Here is a 12,688-nt window from a genome sequence, read left to right on the forward strand (position 1 = left end):
GAGCTGTGCTTCCCAGCCCAAACGCATCTCTCCAGTCGCCCCTGGGCACGTTTGGTCTAACTCCAAGGCTCCCAAGACCATAATCCGAATACTGATAATTCTGACCAACCCTCTTTTAGCCACTGAATAAACCAAGACCTGGAAGGCCAACCAGCCTGCCTAGAATCACAGCCAGGTTTCAGCTCTGAGAGCTGTACCAAGTCCCAGGTTCTTGTCAGCTAAGCTCAGCAGTGAAACAAGCCTCATCAGCCCTCAGTTATCCACACTTTTACTTCCAGGACTCACCTCAGGGCCCTTCTTTGCTCCCAAGTGCAACTGGGTCTTAGTAACACATGGCTCAGTGAATGCAGCCAGCCACCATTACAGAATAGGGAACAGAATGTTTACCACTGACTGCTGCAAACTATCAAACCAAGCCGAAAAAAAGAAAAACAACCAGATGGCGAAGACCCCGACAGAATGTGGACAAGGCTGCACCATTTAGTAAAATGAAAACGTTAAGGCAAAGGACACCTTGAAATCTATTTATTGCTGGAAAGCTAGTTCTCAGAACGCTGAATGATAACACACACAATGTTAACAATCTACTTAGAAAGCAGCAGAAAGACTAGGAGAAAAGCCCAGGGATTTAAGAATATTCCTTGGTTCTTCTCACAAAAGCCATCCAGAGGACCTAATTTTAAGTCCACACCCCTACTTCCTAGTTCCTCTACCCCTCAATTTGAATTTGTGTGACAGCCACTGAAACAATCCAGAATGACCTCCAGCTTCACCCTCACTGTATCAGGTGAAAGGATTAAAGGATTAGGGAGCCATTTGCTTGTAACTCACCTAGCACAGTAACTATCAAGAAAGAGACATCCTCGGCCGGGCGCGGTGGCTCAAGCCTGTAATCCCAGCACTTTGGGAGGCCGAGACGGGCGGATCACGAGGTCAGGAGATCGAGACCATCCTGGCTAACATGGTGAAACCCCATCTCTACTAAAAAATACAAAAAACTAGCCAGGCGAGGTGGCAGGCGCCTGTAGTCCCAGCTACTCGGGAGGCTGAGGCAGGAGAATGGCGGGAACCCGGGAGGCGGAGCTTGCAGTGAGCTGAGATCCGGCCACCGCACTCCAGCCTGGGCAACAGAGCGAGACTCCGTCTCAAAAAAAAAAAAAAAAAAAAAAGAAAGAAAAAAAAAGAAAGAGACATCCTCTCAAATTTAGTTCCCAGGTCCCCCACTACCTGTTTCTCCAGCCAGACTCTGTCCTACTCCAAACACGCTCACTGATGATGATTTCCACAGCCCAAGTTTAAAATTAGGTACCAAGGTCAGCAGGTTCCTTCAGTGGGATGCCACATATGATGGGAACTTAATGTTAAATGATCCTAAAAGTGAAAACTGCCTGAGGTGTTACACCAGGAATGAACATGGAAGAAACAGAACTTGCCCTAAGAAGCAAGACTTAGGACTAAAATACACCCCCCACCATAAAGATGAGCAACTCTCAAATAGTATGAGATGATTTCAATGGGACAAGATGCCCACAGGATCCACTACCTCCCCAGAGTGGAAGAAAATGCCTGAGAATGACAAGCAACTCATACCTGAAACAACTGATTTCCCCACAACAGGAAAGCAGACCAAGCTACAGAGAGGCCCAATCATTCTAGACTCACAGGTAAGATTTAGGAAAGAGTGACCTAGGGGAACTCTACGGTCAGTTCTCTGGGTACATTGGCTACAAGCTGCCTGATCTTCAAAGCCCTGAAATGCACACACAATCAAGTCATGTTGCAGGCTGGGACCAGGAGGCTAGCCAGCAAAGCTTAGGGAAACCAATTTGTTTTTCCTCCCAAACAAGCTTCTGGGTCAGAGGCTAAGGACAGGGGTGCTTTTAATAGAATTCAAGTCACTCAAGTAATTCAAGAGAAACAAAGTCAGTCTCAGGGCTTGTTTAGGGAGGAGAGGGGAAGAGCAACGCTTAAGCACCTATCGCAGTCCCCAGTATCACAAATATGATCTCCATTTGTCTTTAGGACAGGAAAAGGGAATACTGTAGAGGCTAACACCAGCCTTCCCCTAAAATATGGCTGCAACCCAGCCTATGTCCAAAGCTCAAGAATAATTTGGGTTACCAGGTAGCAAGATAAATTGCTTTTAAATATTGATGTTCAGCAACCTTACACTGGAGACATATCGACTTCAGCACCTGAGCAGGCCACTTACAACAGACACCTCCACTGTCACCCTGCAGTGGCCAAGTGAGAATGCATTTCCTAGAAACAGCTGGGAGATGGGAGCTATTCCTACAAGGAACCCCACCTAGACGCAAATCCATTAGACCTGTCTCACTCACTGGCTATGATCTGTTACCTGCAAGTTCTGAGGCATCATCTAACAACATGCATGAAGACAGAGCCTATTTAATTCAGTAATACACTCGAGCTTTAGTGAGTTGCATACCTGTAGGATCCAGAGGACCTCCTCTAACCTAAGGCCATATTTCCAAGAGAATACACCCAGGAATGATTATGCAGAACCTACAAAACTAGTTAGAGGTTAAAGAAGAAAGGTTCAACACAAGTCAAAAGGCTCCCAAAACAAAACTTCACTTGCTTCCAGTGCTCAACGTCTTAAATAATTAGCAGGTGAACCACTTGAATGCCAAGAACAGAGGAATCATATAAATGATCAAGTCAGGCAGCCCTCTTCATTTCAAAGATGTTCTGTACCTTTAAGAGCAAAGTGGATGGGTGGTGCTGAGTCCAAGCTTTGCTTTCTAAATAAAGAGGTAAAAAAAAAAAAAAAAAAAGGTACTAATTTGGGAAGGACTTAGCAGTTACATGAGCATGTAAGGTTACTAGTTGCCAGAATTAATAGCTTTTTGTGAACGGTGTTCCTTGATCAGTAACTAACAGATACTGTTGCACCAGGTCCAGCAGCCTAAATTTCACTGGAAACAAATTTAAACACTAAGTAACGCGCACTACAGTACGGGAAAGATACCCAGGTTAACCTCACTAATTGCCCTGCGCATACACCCTAGCCAGCTTGAGAGGTCTCGACAAGCACCTGGAGCGAAGTCCACCGGGTTTGTGTTAACCGCGGCAGGAAGATCCCGAAACGCCCAGGGCTCCCATGCCGTTCCGAGTCGCCACAGCACGGCCCACCACGATCAGCACCTTTTTTCTCCTATCCCTCCCTGGAAGGGAAACAGGAAGACCTTTAGCTAGGGCACAAAAGAGTTGAACGCCAGAAAGCCCGCGTTCGAGGCTTCCAGCCACTGCCTCTCCTAGCACATCGTAACCCCGAAACCAGCACGGTCCCTCCTGATCGCGGACCCGGGGCGCTGGGCCGCAGGCGGCTCCGGACACGTGACCCTCGGCGTCCCCGGGCGTGAGGTCGGCAGACACCCCAGGCTGGACGGCCTCCGTCCCTCCGGACACGCCTGCGGGGGCTACGAATGCAAATCCCCCAGGGACGCCCCTGAGCCTCCGACCTCCAGACCCCAACTCGGTTCGAACGGTCCCTCAGCCCGAAACACGGTTGGATCACAACCGGCGGATGTCCCGGCCCATCTTCCCGGTTCCCCTGGCTCGCCGCACGGAACTCCCAGGGGCGAGCCGAGGGTGAGAAGTTGGGTGAGGCTCCATAAGTGAAGGGGTAGCTCAGGCTCAGACTGTGTACACACGACCTTTGAAAAGTAAACGCCCGCGGGGCTGGGCGACCTTGGGTGGGACGCGCTCGGGTCAGCCTGGCAGGCGGGTGTGCGCGCTCCGGTAAAGTTGAGGCGCAGAGAGGCGACCCAGGCGCCGCGCCCTCGCCCCCCGCCCCCGAGGACAGTGACGCGCGTGGGGAGGACGGCGCGGCCGCAGAGCGCCGCCCAGAGCCGCGCACACGCGATCTGTCAGGAGCCCGCCGGCAGACAACCGGCGGGGGAGGAGGAGAAGGAGCGCAGGCGAGGGAGGGAAAGATGGGCCTGTCTGACAGCGCGCGGCGGCCAAGAGCCCCCAGGACACCTCTGCGTCCGGAGCGTCCCGCCCCCGGGGTACCTGGAGCGCGCGTCGCACCCTGCACCTGCACCTCAGGCTCCCCATTGCCCTGAGCCGACGCCTTCGGGGCTCCGGCAAGGGGGTCCCCGGCGCAGCGGCCCCCGACCTACCAGCTCCTCGGCGACCGTCGGGCTGCGGGGTGCGGAGTCCGCACGCCGCCGCCGGCCCCGGCTGTGCCCCGCAGGCCCGGCCCGCGCGCCCGCCTTACGCAGCTCCCCCAGCGGTGCTCGCCCAGGCCGGTGGAAACACAGAGACATTAAACACTGAAACCTCGCGGCGACGTGCCCCGCAGCGCGACGCCAGGTCCCGCCCCTCGCCCTCGTCCCGCGCTCCCGAGCCCGCCCCGCTCACCTGCGCGTGCGCGCCACCGGCAGCTCGCGGCAGTGCCTCCGCCGCGCCTCTGCCAGCTGCGCCAGAGGGGGCGCGGTCTAAAGCGCTGGGCTAACATCCAGCCGCCGCCCCGAGCCGGGTCTTGCTCGAGCTCTCGCGAGAGGAGCCGTCATCTCGTCGGTGCCCGGCGGAGGGGCCGGGCTGGACGGTACAGAACTCGGAGGACCCTTGATGCCCTACCCCGCCAGCCCAGCACCGGTTCTCCCGCCTTGGCTCGAAGGGTCAACCAGGCCATCTCCTGCCTCGGGACGGAGAGCGCCCTGGAAAAGGCAGAGGGGCGGGTGAGGAGCAGGGCTTCACTCCCTTCAGGGCTTTGAGCTTCCCTGTGACCGTCATTTCCTTGTAGCGTATAATTGGGTTGGCCATTAATAATTGCTCAATTAACTGCGTAATGGTGAAACCTGGTACCCCTCAAATGCAACTTTCTTGCCCGTTTTCACAACTTGATGTCATCGAAATGAAACACTTTTCTCTGAATTGGTTTGGGTTTTGGAATGATTCTTGCAGAGATAAGTCACAGTGAGTCACTATCTCTGCCAGGAACTTGGGAAAATAAATTCCCCAAAATAAATGGAGAGGGTAGGGTTTTGACTGGTCAGTCCTGCTCTCATCCTTAAAACAAAGTGACTTTAAATGAGCATTTCTTTGGCCAAAATATAGGAAAATAGATAATGCTGAGAACTAACAATTACTTGGGAAAATGCTTAATCTTCACTAGTGATCAAATGCAAATTTAAATGACAGATGCCATTTACTATAATGAGATTTAAGTCAAATTCATATATATATGAATTCCAATTGCATGGTGTGGTAGATGTCAGGAAAGAAACAAATAGGAAACTGACACAGGAAAGAAAGTAAAAGAGCCCTGTTTTAGGTCCTGTGGTCAGAAAAGGCCTAAAGTGAAATTTAAACTGAGACCTATTGGATGAGAAGGAACCAGCCTTGCAAATTGTATAGGGGCATAAGGGTTGGAGGAGTATTCCTAGCAGATGCACAACACAGGAAAAGTAGGAAGCAACTTCTGGTAAACTGGAAGACCAGTGTGGATGGTATGTATTGAGGGAGGGAGTGTCAGGAAAGGAGATAAAGAGGATCGTTTCTTGTCTTTGTTTTTTGGGGGAATAGGGGCCTGGGCTGCCTCAGTAAATACTTAGTATTTGCCACACTAAATAGTGAAGCTTGGATTTTATACTACTCTGCTCAGTCCCAAAGCCAGGCATGACTCTACCTCAGGGCCTCCCTCCACATGGAATATTCTGCAAAGCTCACTCTCACCTCTTCCAAGGCCTTTGCTCAAAAGTAAGCTACTCAGACTCAGTGAAGTCTCCCCTGGACTCTCTGTTTTATTTTATTTTTTATTTTTTGTGAAGGAGTCTCTGTCACCCAGGCTGGAGTGCAGTGGCACCATCTCAGCTTACCGCAACCTCCACCTCCCGGGTTCAAGCGATTCTCCTCCCTCAGCCGCCAGAGTAGTCCCACTACAGGCATATGCCACCATGCTCAGCTAAATTTTTTTGTATTTTTAGTAGAGACAGAGTTTCACCATGCTGGTCAGGCTGGTCTCATACTCCTAACCTTAGGTGATCCGTCCGCCTTGGCCTCCCAAAATGCTAGGATTACAGACTTGAGCCACCGCGCCCGGCCTGGACTCTCTGTTTTAAATTGTAACCACACACACACACACACACATGCAAACACACATAAATTTCCCATCCCTCACCCCTTATTTCCTTCATAACCCTTACCCCTGTCTAGACTTCATTATTTCATGAGGGCAGAGATTTTTGAGGGCCTGGTAAATAGAGGATGTTCAGTAAAAATGTGTTTCGTGAATGAATAGGAAGCTGTTAAGTAGAGAGTGACGTAATATAATTTCTGTTTTTAAAAGCAAGCTGTAGCTGCTGTGGGAAGAACAGATTAGAGGGAGACCAGTGTCGAATCAGGGAGAGTAGTTAAAGAGGATGCTGGACGTGGTTCAGGTAAGAAATGATGCTAGTTTGAGCTAAGGATTGTGCTCTGGGGATGAAGACCCTGCTTTGGACTTAAGATATATTTTGAAAGAGCCGCAGACTTACTCATGTTGGTGGTGGTAAAGAAAAAGGAACAACAAATGATGATTCTTCTGGCTTGAGTTACAATGTGAACTGGGGTACAATTTCCTGAGAAGGAGAAAACTGGGGGCAGAGAAGTGTTGGTTTCATTTTTGACCCATTGTTTTTGTGACATCGAGGTGCAAGTGGTAATTAGGTTGGATATGCAAGTCTGGAGCTCAGAGGAGTGGTCTGAATGGGAAATACAAATATGGTTTGAAAATCACGTTTAAAAAGATATTTTAAACAAAGACAATGTTAGGCCGGGCACGGTGGCTCACACCTGTAATCCCAGCACTTTGGGAGGCTGAGGCCGATGGATCACGAGGTCAGGAGTTCAAGACTAGCTTGGGCAACATGGTGAAACCCAGTCCCTACTAAAAATACAAAAATCAGCCGGGCGTGGTGCGCACCTGTAATCCCAGCTACTCGGGTGGCTGAGGCAGGAGAATCACTTGAACCCTGGGATCAGAGGTTGCAGTGAGCTGAGATTGCACCACTGCACTCCCGCCTGGGCGACAGAGCAAGATTCCATCTCGGGGGGGGGGGGGAGAAAAGAAAAGAAAATGCTTAGCAGTAGTGCAGGTAGGAATAGAAAGAAACTGAGAAAATTATGTCCAGGGATGTAAACCCTGGAAGCATTGGTAGGAAAGAAAAACAGGGAGGTGGAAGGAGTAAAAGAGGGAGATGGGGCTATGAATATGGTTATGAGAAGGAAGGACAAAGACCGGGGTGAATGAGAGAAATATGTCAGTCGTACCCAGTGCAAGGGGACATGGGCACAGCCTACCAGAAAAAAGGAATGAGGGAAGGAATGAGCGTGTTAACTGGAATACTAGAGAAAGTGCAAGGTACAAGTCAAAGGGGGAAAGATGAGAAAATAGGATTGACTACAATCACCATTAGACCTCAACCCAGTACATGTGGTTGAGAAAGTATCCACAAGGTCTGAGCAGTTCCAAGGTCACTGAGGTGGGCCTAATAGAAGATTTGTAGGTAGAGGAATGAGAAGAGAGGTGAGGATGGAAGGTGATCCTAAGAACTTGGCCATGAGGAAAATAAGATAACATTGTTAGGCTTCAGCTTTGTCAGCTCAAAAATGGGCAAGGTCTGCTTAAGGCAGGAATTTTAACCTAGGATGCATAGGAATTTAACCTGGGACATCAAGGATGTCCACAACACCCTGAAATAATTTGCATGGTCTTATAAATATGGCCTTTTTCTGTTCAGATTAGTTATGGATCATTTCTGTCAGACTCTAATCCTGACCTTAACAACAACAACAAAAAATTAGAATCTGGTGAATAGAGCAAAACATTTCATCCAAAAGGAATAAGTCAGCCAGAATAAGAAGGTAAAAAATAGAAGGATTCAAAGGAGACCAAAAAATAAAAACAGAAGAAGTAGTAAGTGTCTGTGAAAGGAAGAAGGTATCCAGTCTCATTAATCAAGAAGCTGGGCTCTCTGAGAAGTCAAACTGGTCAGATCTGAACCCAGTGCTATTATTCACTTAAATTACATGACCCAATCCTCTCACTCTGACTCTGTACCCACCCAGCAGCCTTCTGGTCATTCTCACTAAGGAGAGAAGCCGTGATCAGACCGATGAAAGGCACTGGTCCACCAATACATTTTTATCATTATAAATTATATAACCTACCCTCTCTCATTTTTCATATCTTGTACATCATGTGAATATTTTTAGTATGAGTCAGCTTTCAGTTCTGGGACTTGAACATGGTGAAGTTTCTGAACCTGTTTTAAAGCTTAACACAGGACCATGGGAAAATCCATCAAGGTAAATGTCACCTTGTGAGTCTCTTTTAAAAAGGTAGCTAATTCTCATGCATGTAATCCCAGCACTTTGAGAGGCCATGGCAGAAGGATCGCTTGAGCCCAGGAGTTCAAGACCAGCCTGGACAAAATGGCAAAACCCCATCTCTAGAAACATTTTAAAATTTAGCTAAACAGGCTGGTAATTGTCTTTAGTCCTCGCTACTTGCAGAGCTGAGGCGGGAGGATTGCTTGCGTCCAGGAGGTTGAGGCTGTAATGAGCTATCATCACACCACTGCGCTATAGCCCAGGCAACAAAGTGAGACTCTGTCTCAAAAAAAGAAAAAACAAAAACAAGAAACAGTTAGCTAGTTTTGAACTGGGCACAGTGGCTCACACCTATAATCCCAGAGCTTTGAGAGGCAAGGCAGGAAGATCGCTTGAGGCTAGGAGTTCAAGAGCAACATGGGCAACGTAGCAAGACGGTATCTCTACAAGAAAATTTTAGAAATTAGCTCAATATATGGCCAGGTGCAGTGGTTCACACCTATAATCCCAACACTTTGGGAGGCAGGAGGAGTGCTTGAGCCTAGGAGTTCAATACCAGCTTAGCCAACATAATAAGACCCTGTCTCTACAAAAAATAAAAAACATTAACTGGGCATAGTGGCACTCGCCTGTAGTCCCAGCTACTCAGGAGGCTGAGGCAGGAGGATCTGCTTGACTCCAGGAGGTTGAGGCTGCAGTGAACAGTGATTGTGCCACTGCATAGCAGCCTGGGCAACAAGTGAGACCCTATCTCAAAAAAAAAAAAAAAACTAGCTGGATGTGGTGGTGCATTCCTGTAGTCCTAACTACTCCAGAGACTGAGGGGGAGGGATGGCTTGAGCCCAGGAGTTCAAGGTTGCAGTGAGCTACAATCACACCACTGCACTCCAGCCTGGGCAACATATCAAGATCTATCTGAAAAAAAAAAAAAATTAGTCCGTTGGTTTTCTTCTCTTGGCAGTCCCTCCAATTTCAGGGGCACATGTTTGAGAAATGCCCTACTTTTCTATTGAAAGCATCTACATAAAGAACTTTTTTAGTGCTAATAAAGATGAACTGCCTCTATATGTATACACTGAAGGAGCCCTCCCACACTCCACCCCACTCCCAGTTCTCTTAAAATGGAGATGCATTTGGTTATGCCCCAGGACCATGTGTGTCTGCAGGGAAGAATAAATAACCCACTCCTAGAAAAGTCAATGGAAAGAGCTGGGGAATAACAATACTAATGGCACGTAAGTAACTAAGGCTTAATGAGCACTTAATGCCCAGCACCATGCAGAGTCCTTTATCCTAATACTCCATCAACCTCAAATACTAGATACTCTTGTTATCTGTATTTATTTCTGTATCACAGCAATCTGTATCACTGTATTTCTGTTTCACAGACCTTAGTCACACGACAGCAATGGCAAGATTTTCACCCAAGCTATCTGACTTGGAACCCATGGATTAACCAACTCACTGTACTGCCACTGGAGGCAAATCCAGAGACCAAGGGAGCAGTTTATACAGAAACAGGTCTGTTATGGGTGGAATTATGTCCCTTCAAAAAGAATGTTGAAACCCTAACCCCCAGTACCTCCGAATGTGACCTTATGTGGGAACAGGGCTGTTGCAAATGTCGTTAGTTAAGCTGAAGTCATCCTGGGATAGGTTAGACCCCGATTCCAATGTGACTGGCATCTTTATAAGAAGACAACCAGGCTGGGCGCGGTGGCTCACGCATGTAATCCCAGCACTTTGGTAGGCCAAGGTGGGTGGATCACAGGGTCGGGAGATCGAGACCATCCTGGCTAACACGGTGAAACTCTGTCTCTACTAAAAATACAAAAAATTAGCGCAGCATGGTGGCGTGTGCCTGTGATCCTAACTACTTGGGAGGCTGAGGTGGGAGGATCACTTGAGCCTGAAAGGTTGAGGCTGCAGTGAGCTGTGATGGTGCCATCACACTCCAGCCTAGGTGAATGATGTTTTGGTCTGGCACGGTGGCTTAGGCCTGTAATCCCAGCACTCTGGGAGGCTGAGGCGGGTGGATCACGAGGTCAGGAGGTCAAGACCATCCTGGCTAACATGGTGAAACCCTGTCTCTACTAAAAATACAAAAAAATTAGCCAGGCGTGGTGGCGGGTGCCTCTAGTTCCAGCTAGTTGGGAGGCTGTAGCAGAAGAATGGCATGAACCGGGGAGGCAGAGCTTGCAGTGAGCCGAGATCGCGCCACTCCACTCCAGCCTGGGCGACAGAGCGAGACTCTGTCTCAGAAAAACAGAAGACAACCATGTGAAGGCAGGGAGACACAGAGACAGCACCATGTGAGGACAGAGAATTGAATTAATGTATCTATAAGCCAAAGAATGCCAGATTGACAGCAAACCACCAGAAGTAAGGAAGAGGCAAGGAAGGATTCCCCTACAGGTTTCAGAGAGGGAGCATGGCCCTGCTGACACCTTGATTTGGACTTCCCACTAGAACTGTGATACAATAAATTTCTGCTGTCTTAAGCCACTCAGTTTGCAGTATTTTGTTACAGAGGCCCTAGGAAATTAACACAGTGCCCGTCTTTCTTGAACCATGGACAGCAGTTGGTAAAAGGGAATGTGATGTCATTCAGAACGTGATAAAAGAGGGCTGTCCCCTGCCTCCCCTCTGGATCTCAGGTGCCCTGGCTTCCCAGGGCAGGAGCCCCATCCACGGGGCTGTGATGAAGGGGCCTGCTACCCAGGCATCATTACCACCACATACTACTTGGGAATTTTTTAGCTAGCTATTTAAGATCCTGATTCTGGTTCTGTTTAATGGGTGGCTGTCAAGAATATGGTTGGCCATATTTCCCAGCTTCCCAGAGCCCCCTCCATTCTTCCCAGCTTCTTCCAATTGCAATTTAGTTTAGAAATGGAGCCTAAGAAACTCTGCAGACTCTTTCAGGTAGGGTGAAGTTCTGTCCACAGCCAATTTAGGTCCTTTAACTACAGCAAGGTTCATGCATATAGAGAAGCAATTAAATCATCAAACAGTGTTACTTACCTCATTTGATTCCATGGGAGATATCTTCTGGTCCAGCTATTGAGATCCTCCTGGAGGCCACCCAACCATACTGGATGCCTGTGTATGGGCATTTGAATTGCTTGAATCTGTAGGGAAACTGCAGTGAACCCTTTCTGGGTGAGGTTTGTAATCTCATGTACCATATTTATTTTGTTAGTTTTCATACCCTTAGGCACACAGTTGCAGCTGAGATGGTCTGAAACAGCAAGACCTAGAAGTCTCACAGAACTGCAGGGAAACAGGAGCTTCCCTGGGGATGACACATTTGGCCAAGGTGACCTACCCCCAGGAGTGATGGGGCAGAGTATATAGCAATATGAGAGCTTGGACACTGCACCCAAATTTTCCATTGCCACCAACCTCCACACACCCCCTGCTATTCCTCTGGAACCATTTTCTGGCTTTACCTATTCTAAAACCTAGCAAATTTCTTAGTAATCTCTGTCTCCCATTTGATCAGGCACACCAGTTTCCCACAGATGAATGCATTCTACCTGGGACTGCCATGAGCCTATTCAGTGGCATTATGCAAATTAGGCAACAGGTGTTCCACTCCCTAGACAGGCACAGTCCTGTGCGAAGCTTCGTAGTGAGTGGAGTGCAGAAGCCCAGCCTGGATTTCAGCCCCTACTTGCCCTTGGGTTGGATGCCCCTGTGCAGGGCTTGACCTGCATGACCCTCCGAGACACTTTTGTAGTTGGGGATGAGTTCTAACAGAGCTAGGGCTATCTACCATGACACAACCAACCAGACCTCTTAGGGTTTTGTGCACACACTGCAATGACTTCATTCATTTAATTGCTGCAGAAGCCTAAAGTATTGCCTTGCCCAGCACAGATACTTTAAAAACACTTGTTTGGTGACAACCCTAGAACTGATATCAAGATTTTTGCTTACGGTTGGGTGCGGTATCTCATGCCTATAATCCCAGTGCTTTGGGAGGCTGAAGTGGGAGGATTGCTTGAATCCAGGAGTTCGAGACCAGTCTAGGCAACATAGCGAAACCTCGTCTCTACTAAAAATAAAAGTAAAATGAATTACTTGGGCATGATGACATGTACCTGTAGTCCCAGCTACTTGGGAGGTAGAAGCGGGAGAATCACTTGAGGCTGGGAGATCAAAGCTGCAGTGAGCTATGATCGCACGACTGCATTCCAGCCAGGGCAACAGAGTGAGACCCTGTCAAAAAAAAAAAAAGACAATTGCATAGTGTTTAAGAAACTGGGCTCTGGGAATATTAATCAGCACAACCACTTTGCACAACAATTTGGGAAAACTCTAGTAGACTTAAAAATGTGTG

The 12,688-nt window shown here is 48.4% G+C and overlaps 1 protein-coding gene across 4 annotated transcripts in view; it reads right to left on the reverse strand.

Annotated features, from left to right (window-relative positions):
* Positions 1 to 4,466, reverse strand: part of AKAP1 (A-kinase anchoring protein 1) — a 37,310-nt gene extending 32,844 nt beyond the window's left edge. The window contains exons 1-2 of one of the 4 annotated variants that reach the window (XM_017873109.1): positions 4,149 to 4,232; positions 3,059 to 3,188 (exon numbers count right to left, since the gene is read on the reverse strand). The gene's annotated coding sequence lies outside the window, so the exon portion shown is untranslated. Of the gene's footprint in view, positions 1 to 3,058; positions 3,189 to 3,485; positions 3,831 to 4,148; positions 4,362 to 4,389 lie in introns of those variants that run through there. The other 3 variants (XM_017873110.1, XM_017873107.1, XM_017873108.1) reach the window with 3 other exon arrangements.
* Between the last annotated feature and the right edge of the window lie 8,222 nt (positions 4,467 to 12,688).

Source organism: Rhinopithecus bieti, unplaced genomic scaffold, assembly GCF_001698545.2.
Source record: "Rhinopithecus bieti isolate Rb0 unplaced genomic scaffold, ASM169854v2 scaffold_7870, whole genome shotgun sequence".
NCBI lineage: Eukaryota > Metazoa > Chordata > Mammalia > Primates > Cercopithecidae > Rhinopithecus > Rhinopithecus bieti.